The following is a 15,624-nucleotide window of genomic DNA, read 5'->3' as shown; positions in this document are numbered from 1 at the left end:
CAGTGAGAGCAACAACTCATGACTTTTTCTACTTCCCTTTGCGGCAGCCCTCCCGGACTTCCCACCTGCAAAAGGGCGGCCCCACCACCTGCCGGAAGATCTGCCGGCTTGGGCTTTGGAGCATGAGTGCTCCAGCTCAACTGTTTGCCTGTCGACGGTCCCTCTGGCATCGCTGGACCTTTTCTGGGTTGGACTTGGGACTCCTCTCCTCCTGGATGTGTTTGGATTCCAGCCTTCCCCGGTTGGACCTCCCTGCTCAGTTCCTTGGGTCATTCCCAGGCAGCCTCGCCTGGATATGGTTCCCCTCCTGTGCGGGCTGCTCCCCCAGGGACTGGGGCCGCCTTCCCCGTCTGCCCCAGGCTCCCTGGCCCACGGCCTGGCCCACAGCCATGCTGGAACACGAGTGTGATGGATGATTCCAGTGCCTCAGCTCCTATCTTGCAATCATCCGATGGCTCCCCTCCCCTTACAGTCTTCTCCCTTCGCTGATGGTTTTGGATGGAATTTAAAATAAAAAAGATTGATTAAAAGTTGGAAACTGTGTAAGTGAAAATAAAAGCACTTAAGACCAATAAGTATCATTTGAGCTTTAATGGAAAGAGAAAGCATGGTTAAAATGGCATTTTAGGGACATTTCTCAGCGGGTAAGTGTCCTGACTTAGTTCCCCATTTCTGGGAGTCTGTGGCTAGATATCCTCCTTGTTGGAATCCTGCCCAGGCAGGCGCCGGAGCAGAGTGTGAAGAACTCGGGCTTCAGGCTTGGATAAGCCTGGGTTGACTCACTGGCTGTGTGACCTTTCTGAACCTCAGTTTCCTTTTCTGTCCTTTTCTACAATGGGGATCAAGGACCTGCTTCACAGGGTGGTCGCGAGGATGACAGAAGATAACGCCAGGACCAGAAGCAACGCCTGGCACGTAGTCTTTCCCCTTCAAGAACACACCCCAAACTCAACCACCTCCCTCCACCTGCACTGTCATGGCTGAGCACCGCCATCCGTCCCCTCTCCCGAGCTGTCTATTCCCTATGCTGCGACACAGCGACCCTGTTAACATTCAAGTCACAGCATGTCACTCGTCTGCTCAGAAACTTCACTGTGGCCCGTCTCAACGTGGTGTTAAGCCGAGGTCATCACAGCAGCCTCAGGGTCCCACGTGCTCAATCTCCCCACCTGCCATTGTCGCTATTTCCCCCCTTTCACTTCCCTCCAACCACACTTCCCACCTGGCTCCCCAAATGTACCGGCCACATTCCTGCCTCAGGAATGCCTTTGCGTGTGCTGTGTCCTTTGCCGGAATGCTCTTCCCCCGGATCTCCTCATGGCTCCCTCCGTCATCCCCTTCAGGTCTGTATTCAAACGTTACCTTCTCTGGGGCGCCTGGCTGGCGCAGCTGGAAGATATGACTCTTGGTCCTAGGGTTGTGAGTTCGAGCTCCACCTTGGGTGTAGAGATTACTTAAGTAAACGAAACAGAACAAAAAGCTACCTTCTCTGGGAGGAACACCCTGTTCTTTCTGACTTAGTTTTATCTATGGCTCTTAACACACTCAGCAATTCGTATTATACTTTTTACTTATTTTCTATGTTGTTTGTCTTCCCAAGAGAATGTAAGCTCTTTGAGCGCAAGGATTTTTGCCTTTGTTTCCACCATCCAAATAATACCTGGCAAGTAATGGGCACTCAATACATTTCTGCTGAATGAATGAATGGCTCATCATAATGGAGAGTGTCACGTAGCCATCTACCGGCTTGGGCAATCAGGGGTTGTCATTGTCTGCCAGCTCTGGAGGGGCGTTGCTTCAGAATGACTGCCTTAGCAAGGCAGTGGGGGCCCTTGGGAGGAAACCTGTCCCATGGGCCTCCTGCTTGGGGGCAGCCAGCTCAGGAGGATGCACCCAAATGCTGATTCTTGACGCAGCCTGAGAGTCAGCATGGTCCTTGTGGGCCAGCCAGAGGTCAGGGCTGCCCTCCTTGGCATTCTCTATCTTTTATATCCATGCACCACAGCTACAAGAGCATCCAAGGCCAAGGTGGTCCTTCTTGGAGACTCACACTCAGCTGGGTCTCTCCATGGGAAAAGGGCACTCCGCCTAAGGTGGGTAGTCCCACCAGGCACTGGAAGGCTGAGGGAGTGTTAGCTACTAGAAGGGCATGGGACAGGCACTCAGGCTCAGGGAGCAGCACTGGCAGAGCTGAGCAAGTAGGAAGCCTTTGGTGTGCTAGGGAAGGGCAGGCAGCAGGGCGTGGCTGCAGTGCACCTACCTTACCTGGTGGGAACTTCTGGAAGCCGGGATTGGGTTCAGTCCCTCTTTGCCGGCCCCTCTTGAACGTGCTTAGCCCTCAGTAGTGCCATCAATGTCTGCTCAGATCCAGGAGTCTGGGAGTCTGGTGGTAGAGTCACCTCAGAGCACAGAAAAAACACGATGGGAAGGTCAGACTTGGGAGTGGGTCTCGATCTTACCCATCTTTCCTCAAGTAGTTTCTTCAAAGGTTGGGATGGGGGGGAGGGCTTCTCCAGGGGTGGGAGACGCACCCAGGCCAGAATGATCTCTCCACACAGCACCTTCATGGCTAAAAGTGGCCTTGTCTGGATTCTGGAACAGACTTCCTAACTTTTTGTTTGTTTGTTTTCTTCAAATGCCATGGACTTCTTTAGCAGTCTGGTGAAGCCCATGGAACCTTCTCAAACAGCAGAAACTCATTCTATTGAGCTGCACTTGTCACCATGGACCCCAGGTTGAAATGGCCAGTTGTGCTCTTTGAAGACAAAGACTCCGTGCTTTAAAAAGGGTACAAACCCTGGCTTCTCCTCCTGCACGCTGGGAGGGTGGGGCGGGGGAAAGCTGTTGGTGCACCTCTTGGCTGGCTCTCCTGGGAGGAGGGAGGGGAGCAGCCCTCTCCCACCGTACTCAGAAGGCAGAGTGTGGACCCTTCGGGAAGAAGCCACAGGGAGGGGGACATGCTGGGCTGCCTGTGGGGAAAGGAGGGAGCTCCCCTACCTCCCGGGGATGGCAAGCTGGAGGCCCATCTGCCAGGGGTTCTGGGATCAGGCTGTGGTGGGTGATCGCTTCTCGGGTGGGAGAAGATTTTGGCAGATTTAGCCCGAGGTCCTTTGGGAGGTGGATCTAGGAGGGGCCCATGGCTGCCGGGTCTTTCTCCTTTACCAAGCTCCGAGCCCCTGCCACCTGGGAATGGGATGGTGGGCACTCTCTGCTGACTTCTGTTCACCAGGCCCACACTAGGGATCTGCATCAGTGTCACCAATTTTTCCTCGGAACCAGCAGCTGCTCTTAGTCTTTATTTTTTTAATTTATTTATTTATCTTGAGAGAGAGAGAGAGAGAGGACACGCGTGCCACACCAAGTGGGAGAGGAGCAGAGAATCCCCCTGACAGTGTGGTGGAGCCCGATACGGGGCTCGAACTCACGAACCACGAGATCATGACCTGAGTTGAAGTCGGACACTTAACTGACTGACCCACCCAGGCGCCCCCTGCTCTTGGTCTTTTGAAGATCCTGGGATCAGGGCTGGGGAGATATCTTGCTATTCTGAATCTGTCCCCCCAGAACCATTCCTGGGCGTGGGGACGTGAAAACCATCTCACCCAGCCTCCCCGCAGCTGTCTAGAGTTTCAGTTCGGAGCCTAGGATGGGGTCCCTCCTTACCTCTGTGGCACTTTGGCCGCCCCCAACAGCTTCAGGGCCCTCAGCAGAGCCTCACGCAGTCTGAAATTATCTGGGCCACACCCCTGTGGTGTGGATGGGGTAAATGAGGTGCGGGAGGGTAAGGGCTTAGCCCAAGTCACATAGCCTCTGGGTGGCAGAGCTTGTTCTGGAACATCAGCACTTGACTTCCTCCCCACCGCTGAGCAGAGGCGGCCCAAGGCAGGAGAGAATCAGTAGGAAGGCAGCCTTGGGTCCCCCTTGACAAACACATCATGCTTCCCACCTAAACCACCTCCGTGGGTGGGGATTCGGGGACTGGTCTATTAGCTTTCTCCCGCTGTCCCCCGAGGGTGCATTTGTCTGTTTTGCATTTTTTCCAGGCTGTAGTTAGACAACTCCCGGTCCTGGGGGGAGCGCTGCAAAGAGAAAATGTCAGGGCGACACGCCGCCAAGATAACATTAGCGAAATATCAAGTCCTTTATGATGTCAGGAGGGATTCCTTCCAGCGGCCGAAGCTGCCTAATGACATCATAAAATAGGCCTGCGGCAGCCACAGTCCCCCTGAGTCATCAATCAGGCCTGTCTGTGGAGGGTCCCAGCACTGGGGGGTGAGGGGTAGGAGGGGGGGATGCAGGATTTGAAACTTAAAGGGGGCCCCAACACAGCAGCACCGGGGCTGAGCTGAGGGGCTGAAGGCACCCACCGCCCCTCGGAAGTGTCAGCCCCCTGAGAGCAGGCATGTCCCCTGAGCCCCTCCGAGATCCTGGGGCCGGTTGGCCGCCACTAATGGCTCCCTGGGAGGCCTCTGTCCAGGTCACAGCACTTCAGTGGTGCTGAGGGAGAGGAGGGGGTCTAAGCCCAGGCTTCCTGTTTGCCGATATTGTCCGGCACAGACCTAGGCCCCCTTGTCTGGAGCAACGGGACCAATGGGGACAGGGCGGCGGTCCTCGACCTACAGGTTGGGTGTTTGCCTGTGTGTGTCCATCTATCTATCTACCTATACCTGGGGGTGTTTGCAACACATACACTGTATGTGGATTATCCGTGTCTGCGTTTGTCTGGCTGTGCACACTCACATCTGCAGCCCACTCCTGCCTCCCGCCTCCACGTCAGTGTCTGTCCCTGTGCTTCTCTTCATGTCCACGCGCTTGTGCTCTGATTGTGTCAAATGTCTGCAGCTGCGGGCAAGGGGACATAGAAGGGGATCCGGAAGACCGAAGAAAGAAGGAGGACCCCAGAGGGTGAGGGGGGCTGTGGGGCGTGTGTGTGTGTGTGTCCAACACTTCTTACCACCCTTGGCTGAGAACTTTGGATTACACTAGAAGCACCTTGGGAGATTTAAAGACCTACCCATGCCCCAGTCTCACTTCAGATCAATTAAATCACAACCTCTGGAGGCAGGGCTTAGGTATTGGTATTTTGATTTATTTTTTGAAAATATTTTCTAATGTTTATTATTTTTGAGAGAGAGAGAGAGACAGAGAGAGAGAGAGGGACAGAGAGACAGAGCATGAGAGGGGGAGGGGCAGAGAGGGAGGGAGACAGAATTCAAAGCAGGCTCTAAGCTCTGAGCTCTGGGCACAGAGCCCGACGCAGGGCTCGGACCCATGGACCATGAGATCATGACCTGAGCTTAACCAACTGAGCCACCCAGGACCCCCAGGTATTGGGATTTTTGAGAATTCCCCAGGTGGTTCTGAAGTGTAGCCAGGGTTGAAGTGTGTCCAGAGACTTGCCATTCCAAGGTGGGGGCGGGGGGAGGGTGGTCTGAGGACTAGCCTCACCTGGGAGCTTCTAAGAAATGCAGAGTATCAGGCCCCTCCCAGACCTCTGAGTCATACCCTGCACCCCCCCCACCCCGTAATCTGTATTTTAATGGGATCCCCATGTGATCGGTACATCCATTGACGTTTGAGAAGAGTAGAGCGGTGATTCTCAACTAATTCACATCTAAGAGTTTCTGATTTAGTAGGTCTGGGGTGGGGCCTAAGAATATGCTTTTTGCAGGAGCTCCCAGGTGATGCTAATGCAGCTCATCTGGGGACCACATTTGGAGACACCCCCCCGGCTTAGCTCTTGTGCCGAGGGAGGCAGACAGCAGGAGAAGGAGTGGAGGCGTGTGTGTTGCAGGTGTGGGGATGAGAAGGAAGGGGAAGTCACTGGTCACCCAGCCAGATCATGGGTGGCCCTGCCATCATCTTAGGTCTTCCATGTTCCTGACTCAGGGACTAGTCTAGGGATGAAGCCAGGAGAGGGAATGGGTCTCCTGAGAGCTGCTGGCATTCGTTCCCCAACCCCCCCCCTTTCTGGTCCCTTCCCCACCCCACCATTGTGTTAAGAAAAAGAATCCAGGGCCGAAAACAACATTAAATAGGGGCGCCTCACTGGCTCAGTCAGTTGAGCATGCGTGAGACTTTTGATCTTGGGGTCGTGAGTTCGAGCCCAGGTTGGGTGTAGACATTACTTAAAAGAATTTTTTTGATCCAGGGCTGGACACTTCTTCATTCGCGAGAACCCCGGGCCAAAGAGTCAGGTTTTCTCAGAGCCTAAGCTCATCAAGATGCCCACGTGCCTTCTTGGGGGCCCCAGCGCAGAGCGGGGGCTCCAGTTGTTAGGGCGGTCATCTCCAATTCGCCCAGGACCATCTCAGCGTGTGATGTCCGTGTGTGATTCTCAAAAGTTTACATGATAAACCAGATTCCCTTAACTGCTAACGGCTGCTGGAATGACTACAGTTTGGTGGCGGTAGAGGCGAGCAGGCCTAGAGGTGGGGTGGGAGGTGACTAGGGGTGTTCCCAAGGGGAAAGCCCTCTGGAACCTGACCCCAGGCTCCGTCCTCCTGGCCTGGCTTCCTGGGTAAGCAGTGGGAGGGAGGACAGCCAGCCACCAGCCACAGGACAGGGTTTACTCTGGTGGAGGTGGTGTGCTGGGGGCGGGGGCAGCTGGCCCTGACTGTCCATCTGCTGGGGCGGCAGGAGGAAGGGCGTGGGTGGCCGTGGGAAGCCACAGGCCGGGCTCAGCCACGGCTCCTCCTGCCTCCTGCAGGCTCTGCACTATCAGCACCTCTTTGGGCCGCATCTCGCATCTCGCATCTCGGCAGTGGCGGCAGCGGAGTAACCTGAGGGCTGGGGCAGGAGATAGCGATCAGCCGGAATACCAGAGGTGTGAGGCAGGCATGACCTCACCCAGGGTGTGCCTGCTCTTGGAGCCTCGTCAGGCCACCCTCCCCACCCCGCTCCCAGGCACCCCCAGGCCGGCTTAGACAACAAGCTTCAGCCAGCCACAGCAGGGGCGTCCCTACGCGCTGGGCTGGGTCCTAGCCAGGGCTCAGGCCAGGTAGCTCTCTGGGAGGAGCCTGTAGGCTGCCTGGGGACCAATGCTGTGGTCTCTAAGGGCATCTGGGTCCTTCTCCGGCTCCCTGGGCTGGGGCATCTGGAGACGCTGAGTGGGAGGGCTGAGGCTGGGGAGAGCTATCCAGGACTGAAACGTGGTCTGGAGTTGTTACTGCCCAGTCACCAAGGGAGCTTAGAGACCTGTCTCAGCTTGGGGCTAGAGGTGAAGGCCAGGAAGGGGCAGATCCTGCCTCACAAACAGCAGGGGGTCCTGCTGTGTGTGTGGGGGGGGGGGGGGGAGGGGCTGGAAATCAAAGTCAAAAATGCCCAGAAGAGACTGGGGGAAGTACTCACTGAGCCAGATGTATTGGAACACTTCTCGGCAACTCCATTGAGCCCTTTGTGGTGAAGCAGGCTGTTAATGTCAGGTGGTTGACCGTGGGCTCTGATGTGAAGGCCCCCTCCCCTGCCAGGAGGATTTTGCCCTGCAAATCCCTAAGTGAGGTCCCTAGGAGAAAATACCCCCACCTCTGATGGGCTAGAGCAGAAAGTGAGCGAAGTAACAGCAGCGGGAGCTGGCCCCGAGCCTTGGAGTTGGGGGCTGCCCTTGGACCCCTCCCACCACCCTCAGCTGTTCCCACCTAAGCCCGCAAGCACCCCCAGGTCCTTCCCACACACGCTCATCGTCCCACTCGGTCTGTAGCCGCACCCCCTCCTGATCTACCGACACTCGTGCCCACTACCTCCCTGTACACCCCACACCCACACCCACACTCGCAGGGAGGCAAGCGGTCCTCACTGAAGAGCACTGCACAAACAGCCACTCTGAGACACCTTTGCATAAGGAATGAATGGATCCACCTGTGAGCTGCTGGCCTCTTCTGGGCATGCTGGGTGTCTGTGGGCTCAGAGTCCCAAACCTAGCAGGGCCGACCACATTCGTCCCAGTGCCCGAGGCCACAGCCCTGCTCCGCACAGTGCCTCCTGGTGGCGGCCTTCCCCCAGCCTCGTGGATCCCAGCTGCCGTCCAGAGTGCAGAGACCCTTTCTTCCATGTGCTTATAAGGCACCTGGCCGTATTGCAGTGCGTCTTGTTCTCTGAGTTATTTATTCAGCTCAGCAAATGTTTCTTGGGATTTCCATGTGCCTGGCCCTCTGCTGAGCTCTGGGGTCCGGAGACAAGGAGAATAACTCATCATTTTCAAAGAGCATCTGGGGCTTAGCAAGACCCTCAGATGGGCTCCCCCGGTCTGTCCTGGGATTACATCCTCCCTAGACCCTCCCCCACCTGCTCACTCCCCCATCTGCCCTCACACACACTTTTCTCTGCCACATGACAGCCACCCTCCTCCTCCTTGTCATTCTCTTGCTTTCTTCATCCCCCTTGTTTTCTTCCTCCACACTGGCTTTGCATGGATGACGTCACCTGGTCATGACCTCTTGGTTCTGGGGCAGCGTGAGGAGGGTTGTGGAGAGGTTCACATTGCTCCCCAGCCATCTCTCCCCCCTCGCTTCCCGGCTTTGGCTCTGGGCGACACAGAGCTGGGCAGACCCCGAGGGGCGGGGGTTCACAGGGATGGGAGAGGGGTGATGGGGGGTGTCCTCACTGGGTTCTGGGTGAAGCGCTTAGCTTTTAGGAGGCCTGAAGCATGGTGGGAAGTGGACACAGGAAAGAATGACAGGGAGGAGGGGGACAGCGGAGAGAAGAGGGGAAGGAGGGCAGAGGAGGAGGAAGGGAGACAGGAGGGAGATACAAACAGAGTCAAAGAAAGTCACGGAGACTGAGAAAAACCACAGGGACAAACAGACCCAATACAAAGAGGTTCTGACCTGGTCACCAGGCACTTCTGACAAAAGCAATCACCCTCTTCTCTTAAGGGTGAACTTGGGTCTCTCTCGGTGCATGCCGGGACATTAACACACACCACACAGCCCTGGAACGGGCCTCAGAAAAGGGGGCTGGGGTCAGCCCTGGACCCCTGCTGGACTCAGCTCCCGGCCTGCTGTGAAGGGCAAAGGTTCTGTGGACAGCAGCAGTGAGGTCCTTGGAGGGCAGTCTAGCCGGGGGACCCTCCCATCGGGCCCCTGGCTTGCTGTGGTCTTGATACCTTCAGCTCAAGCCTTCAGGGAGTTATGTCAGAGATGGGAAATTTCGCAAATTCCCAGCAGCCTCTGGCCCCACCTCACGTGGGCGTGATCTCAGAAGCTGAATCCTCAGGGCCCCCTTCTTTTGGCTCTTGGTGCCACCCGGGACCCTATGAGTCCCCTTCCTCTTGTTCCTGTGAGGCTGCCTGGGGTGGGAGTGGGGGCCCGAGCTAAAGAGCCTAACCTCTTCTCCTTCCCAGCCCAACTGCCAAGCAGCTCCTAGGTGGGTTCTGATCTGACCCAACCTGCTCCGCAGCGCTCCTGGGGCCCCTCCCCTTTGCCCTTGGCCTGGGGGACCCCTCCCCAGCCCTGGCCAGCGCAGAGGAGCCCTGTCAAGAGCCATGAGCTGTCTCAGGAACTCAACAAGGGATGTGTCAGGAGCTGCGAGTCCCGTTTCGTCCCCGCAGCACGCAACCGCCCCAGGACAGAGGGGCCTTGGCAACCTCCAGCCTGGTTATCTGATTTGGGGGCTGATGGGGCTTCTAATGGAAAACAATATGGTAATTTCAGAATGTTCCTGATTAGATGAAAATGATATTGCATCAAAGTTACTTCCTTAATTTATTCAGAAAATAACAAGAGAGAATTCTCTAAGATCCTTAATTAAACCAGAGCTTTCGCTACACAGGCAAAGCGGGAGCTGAGTTCCAGGTGTGGGGACAATGGGGGTTCCAGGATGGGTCTGCCAGGGGCTGTCCTTGAGCTGCAGGGTCTGCGCAGGTCTTCGCCCACAGAGACTGCCTGCTCTGCCCGGAGGAGGTATGGGCAGCTAGAGCATGGGACAAGGCTCCCTCCCCTGCAAGGAAATTGGGGTGGCCATCCTCAAATCATTCCAGTCCCTTCCTGTCTTCTCTGACTTTATCTTGCGAGGACTCAGTGACCCAAAGCCACAAGGACTCAGCAAAACAGGGCTGGCAGGGCCGCATGCCCAGGGTGTCTTTAAGACACAGAACACCCGGCTGAGCATCGGAAGATGCTGGTAGGTCCAGTCATGATCGGCACTGGGATCAGCATGGGAAAGTTGGCATACCCGAAAGGCTTGAGTGAGGATAGTTGGATTTGAGAGGGAGAAGCAGGTGTAAGAGACACAACAAAGGCTGGTGAAGCGTCTGCACATTAGGGAGAGGAAGCCGCGGCTACTCCTAGGCCTGAGCAAGAGAAGGAGGGACAGAGAGAGGGGCTGCCTGACAGAGCTGTGGCCCTGGACCATCACAGCCAGTGCCAGGATGCGGTGAGTCTGGGAAGAGACGGGGATACATTCCCAGCCTCTCTCTCTCTTTTCCTGCCCTCCCGTCTCCTGCTGGTGCTGAACATTAGCTGGACTGGACTGGAAGCCAGTGGGTGGGTATCCAGGGTGACACCCTTCAGGTTAGGGAGGCTCCTGGGACACAGAGGGGGGCAGCAGGTGGATCTGGGGGAGGGGGAGCAAATGGAGGATGATTAGCACAGCCCCCAAGGTGACGGTAAACAATCGTTCATTGTCTGGTGCTTCAGAATTCTCTAGCATATTTTTATTCATTTTCCTGGTCGCTCCCCACACAAGGGACCTAAGTTCAGATTCTTGTCTCCAGGAGGAAACAGGCTCAGAGAGATCAAGTGATGTCCTGGAAATCACCCAGTAGGAAGGGTATGGATTTCAACTTGCTTCTGTCCCACTCCAGGTTTCCTCTCTTTCCCTTGGAATCGAGGCTTGGGTGCATAAAAGGGCGACTTAGCTGGGTGTTATGGATGCTTCCTGGCGTGAAAGGGCCCTGTCTAGAAGCTTCTGTGACGTCGTGAGGGGAAGTCTTGCCTACCACTCATGAATGAAGCTCTCCAGTGCCCTCAACTGTAGAGCAGACCATGACAAGCTGCTCAGGGACTGGACATTTCTAATTCTGGTGGGACCTCCAGCCCCTGGGTCTGGTGTACAGGGCTGGCTGGGACAGCCTGGCTGGAGCAGGAGCTGAAGAAGGAGGCAACACTGCAGAGTTGGGATCACTTTGGAAGGAACTCCCCATTTGCCGGGGCTATCCCCATTTGCCCACGTGCCTGCTGATCGCACTGCACCAGCCCCACTTCCCTTTCCAGCAGGCACCGGCACCCCAGCCACTGAGCAGTGTAGCTGGCCAGGTTCTGGCTGCGGGCATGCTGTGCTTGATTCTCTGGGAGACAGTAGGAGCCTGGGCAGGGCTCTCTGGGGAGTTCCTGGCTCAGGATTCGGATGTGGCAAAAGGGTAGGGAGGTAGATAGAGCCCGGGGCCCCCGACGCTGTGGCTGCAGGGGACCTTAATGTGCAAGAAAAGTTCTGGGGGTGGGAAAGCTTTGCACACGTGTGTGTGTGTGTGTGTGTATGCCCATGTGCATCTGAATATGTGAATCTGGGTGCATCTGTGTGAGAGGATGTGCGCGTGAGAGAGGTAGAGAAAGGGGGAGAGAGAGAAGAGGAAAGGAGGGAGGATTTGTTAGGGTCATCAAGGATCAAAGTCAAAGAAGGTGGGGCTTAGATGGGCCATGTGAGCGGAGGAGGAGGAGGAGGGGGGGGGAGGGGGAGAATGATAGGTACAATAATAATGGTGGCAGGTAACATGCAACGCTTACTATATGCCAAGCCTGTTCCAAGCCCTTTACATATATCACCTCTATATATCCTTACAACTTAGGAATTAGGTATTATTATCACCCCATTTTTTACAGATGGGGAAACTGAGGCACAGAGGTTTTGTTTCGTTTTGTTTTTTCATGATTGGCACCAATACCAGAGCTAGGAATTGGGCCCAAATCTTAACCCCGGAGAGGTACAGCCTGCCGGACATGGAGGGTGTGACCCCCCGGTCTCTGATTCACGTGTGGAGCCTCTGGGAAGCTACTTCGATTCTGTATCCCTGTGTCACGTTCTTTGTTCTCAGCAGGACTTTTTGTGTCTGTGGGGGGAGGGGGGGTTGGAATATGAAGTTGACCCTATAAAGCCTGTGTATCAGACAGGTGGTCCTAACTGAGCCACAGCAGGGAGGTGTCAAAGGAACTCGGGTTCGGGAAGGCCGGTTATTCTGTGTGGTTGACGTATGGGGTACACGGGGGGGGGGTGTGAGTAGGGTGGTTCTTGAAGGGTCTTTGCAGGCCAGGCTACAGTGTAAGGCGTCCATCCTCTAGCATATGGGTGGTGGGAGCCCTCCAGAAGGCTTTCAGGCAGGAGGGTGGCATGGTTACCATGGAAGGGCACTCTGGCTACAGCACAGAGCAGAGAGACACGGGAGCCAGGGAGGCCCGTGAGCTGAGTGGGACAACCATCCAGGTAAAAGGGTGGTGAGGCTTAGGCTGGGGTAGGGTTGGGAGGGAGGAGATGAGGGGATACACTTTGGGAGGTTGAAACCTGCATATCCGGCAATAGCCTGGTGTGTGAGGTGTGTGAGGGAGTTGCTGAGAATGACTCCTGGGTTTGCAGGCATCTGGGAGGACGGAGAGCATGGGGGGAGAGCAGCTCCAGCCGCACCCATGGGTCCCTCCACAGGGCGGGAAGCTTGTGGCCCTGGTGGCTGAGATCTTCTGATAGTTAGGGATCATCCCAGTGCCTATCTCGTAGGCTTGTTGTGAAGACTGCCATCGGTTCAGCGCTGGTTATGACCGCCCAGATCTGGCTGGATGATACAGCATTTCTTGCAGGGCCCCTTCCCTCTATTTCCACCCCCCCTCAGGTAGGGATGCAGCCTTCTTCTGGGCCGGGGAGGGCGGACGCCTGCCAGACAGGAAAGGGGAGGCCTTCCTGGCCAGCGAAGGTTCCCGATGAGCCTTTGCTGCCTGGCACCCTTCCTCCGGCGAGCCCCTTCCCCTTTCCGGTTTCCCCAGGCCCTGCCTCTCTCCTGCAGTCCTGGAACCAGACACAGGCTGCGACTCAGGTGCCCATCACCCCACTAGACTCAGCCTCCCCAGAGAGGGTCTGGACCTGCCAGCTCTCAGCCCACCTTCTCTCTGCCTCAGCTCAGGGCCTCAGACTCCAGGGGCCCCTGTGCCCACAGGCCTGCAACCCCGCACTCTCTCAGAGGTCCTAACCCCGCCCCCCCCCCCCCCCCCCCCCCCCCCCCCGCCCCGCCAGGGCCCAGTGTGGCCGCCGACCCCCCACCCCCACCCCAGCCTGGCGCCCAAAGAAGCCGTCAGGAGAAGACGGCTGCCTCCCTCCCCCGCCCCTCCGCACCCCCTGCTCCCCAACGGGGCGGCAGGGCCTGAGCCCCAGGCTGAGCTCAGCTCTTACCCCAACCCCAACTCGGAGAGTTTGCTGGCAGCAGCGTAGATGACTTTGGTGTAGTTTCTGTGGTTTAATAAGCTACAAAAACGGCATTATTTTAAGCCAATCTGGATATAGCACAAAAACTCTCACCCCGTCTGTTCTGTGAAACTCAGATACCCTGACGAGAACACAGCTCACAACCAACTAATACAATATTCCACCGGGCTCGCTGTCAGCGGGCCCCACGCGGGAGCCGGCTCCCCGAGGACCGCCCAGGCGCGCTCCCCGCGGCCGGGAGGGAGGCGGCGGCCCAGGCAGGGAGGGGGGGGCGCGGGTGGGGGGGGGCGCCTCTCCCCTCTCCCCTCCCCCCTCGGCGAGGCGCTGGGCCGGCCGCAGCCCCCACCGCGGGGACGGGAGAGGAGAGGAGTGTGTCTGGCCTGCTGACAGCAGTTTTACTCCCACCACGGGCATATGTCTGATTCCGAAGCAGGGAAGTGTGTCCAACACACCCAATGCAAAGACAGGTTGTTGAATATTTTTTCTCTCATCACTAAAAAGGATTCCCTGCTGGGTGCAATCAAGATCCATAAACTCACGGCTCGAGTCGGTGTGAAAGCAGCGCTCCAGCCCAGACTCCCTCGCTGGCGCTAAATGCAGGCTCCGGGCGGAGATGCACAGACATCCGCTAGCAGTCTGGCCTTGCGACCGGCAGTTCCCGGCACATTAGGCAGCGCGCTTATTTTGGGCTACGCTTCAGTGGATTAACTTTCAGTGTAAAGTTTCGGAGCTCGGGCATCGTCCCTGTGGCGCTGCACGCCTCTCCCCGCCCCCCGCCTCCTCGGTGGGTACCGGGGTTGACAGAGCCAGAGGCAAGGGGCTGGCTGACACAGGTCCTCAGCAGCCTCAGGATTCAGCCCTGGGAAAGGAAGGCGGGCAGGGGCCCCCACTGGGGCTCCTGGCAGCCCCGGGGAGCCCAGCTCCCTGACCCAGCGCACCCCAGGTCCACCGGATGCCCGAGGTCTAACTTTCCCAACAGACACTGAACTTGCAGGCTTTGAAGGTCATGTAGTTTCCTTGAAGGGCTGATCCTGGGTGAGAGTTTCCCCTCCTCTGGTTGTGGCCAGTCTGCCATCCACCCATCCCTTCCCAACAGGGGCTCTGTCCTCCCAGACAGGATTCCAGGACGGGAACTGAAGGTTAGAATCCTGTTGTTTATGTAAAACAAGGGTGCCTCCCTTTCCTTCTGAGATGCACCTTCCATCCCTCAAGCAAGGTGACCGAGGCAGAAAGGGATGTGGCTGGGGTCTTAACTGGGGGGACCTGCTGGGAGTTGAGGACAGGGGAGAATGGGAGTAAGGGAACACCATCAGCCCCCGCCTCCCTTCCGATGGCTTGGGAAGGAAGACCTCAGCATTCTTGCAGAAACGGAGGGGCCCTTGTCACCCCAGCATGGCCATCCGTTGGGAGGTGCCTTCAGATCCAATGATTTAAAATCCTAGCTCTCATGAATTCTTAAGCGGCAAAAGCACAAAACCCTCCTCTCTTCCCCTGGTATCCCAGTTTTCTGGGAGCATAGGAGGTATCATTTAGAACCAGAATGAACTTCAGAAATAGCGTGTGGAGTGAAGGGCAGCTTAGCCAGCATGTGGAAGCCCGACAGGGTGTGGAGTCTGTCATTCACTTCCTCATGTCTCCGGAACATGTAATCCGGGCTGACTTGGTACAAGTTCCTGGCTCAGGCTGTGGAGACACAAGAGGTCTCCGCCCAGGGAGGAGACAGATACATACCCATTCTTCCGTTTGTTCATTTGTTAGCATGGACTCTGAGCCAGGCACCGTGTTTGGGCCCTGAGTGCAGGAGATGAATGAAGTTTGAGTACAGAAGGAGGCTGTTGTGCCGGAGAGAAGGGGGCTCTGGGAGAGGCAGCGCCACCCAGGTTCCCTCTCAACCAGCTTGCAGCCACGCTCAGTGAGAGTTCCCGGTCCACATCCTTCTAAGATTTCCACCTGCCTCCGGAGGCCCACAGGGGCCATTTTGCCTCGGAGTTACATGGAGGCAAAAACTAATGATGAGAAAGAGGAAATGGTGAGGTGGTTTTGGAAAGCCCTGGATTAAAAAAACTCTTCTCCTCTCTTGTATATCATAAATCTCTCTCCCTCACCCCCTCCCCCCACTCCCTCCTGCTCTCCCTCTCTCCAAGAGATCAGCACATTGCAAAGACAGGTTGTGGAATATTTTCTCTCTCATCACTAAGAAGGCCTCCCTGCTGGGTGTAATCA

At 56.6% G+C, this 15,624-nt stretch overlaps 1 long non-coding RNA gene across 6 annotated transcripts in view; it reads left to right on the top strand.

The window, feature by feature from the left end:
* Positions 1-575, top strand: part of LOC109255485 (uncharacterized) — a 68,428-nt gene extending 67,853 nt beyond the window's left edge. For all 6 annotated transcript variants that reach the window (XR_008420290.1, XR_008420289.1, XR_008420294.1 and 3 more), the window contains one exon: positions 48-575. This is a non-coding gene — a long non-coding RNA (uncharacterized LOC109255485). The remainder of the gene's footprint in view (positions 1-47) is intronic.
* Positions 576-15,624: the final 15,049 nt, after the last annotated feature.

The sequence above is a fragment of the Panthera pardus genome, unplaced genomic scaffold (assembly GCF_024362965.1).
Source record: "Panthera pardus isolate Hobbes unplaced genomic scaffold, ASM2436296v1 HiC_scaffold_11, whole genome shotgun sequence".
Lineage (NCBI taxonomy): Eukaryota > Metazoa > Chordata > Mammalia > Carnivora > Felidae > Panthera > Panthera pardus.
Note: the sequence above shows the minus strand (reverse complement) of the source record. Positions and strands in the feature narration are given on the sequence as shown.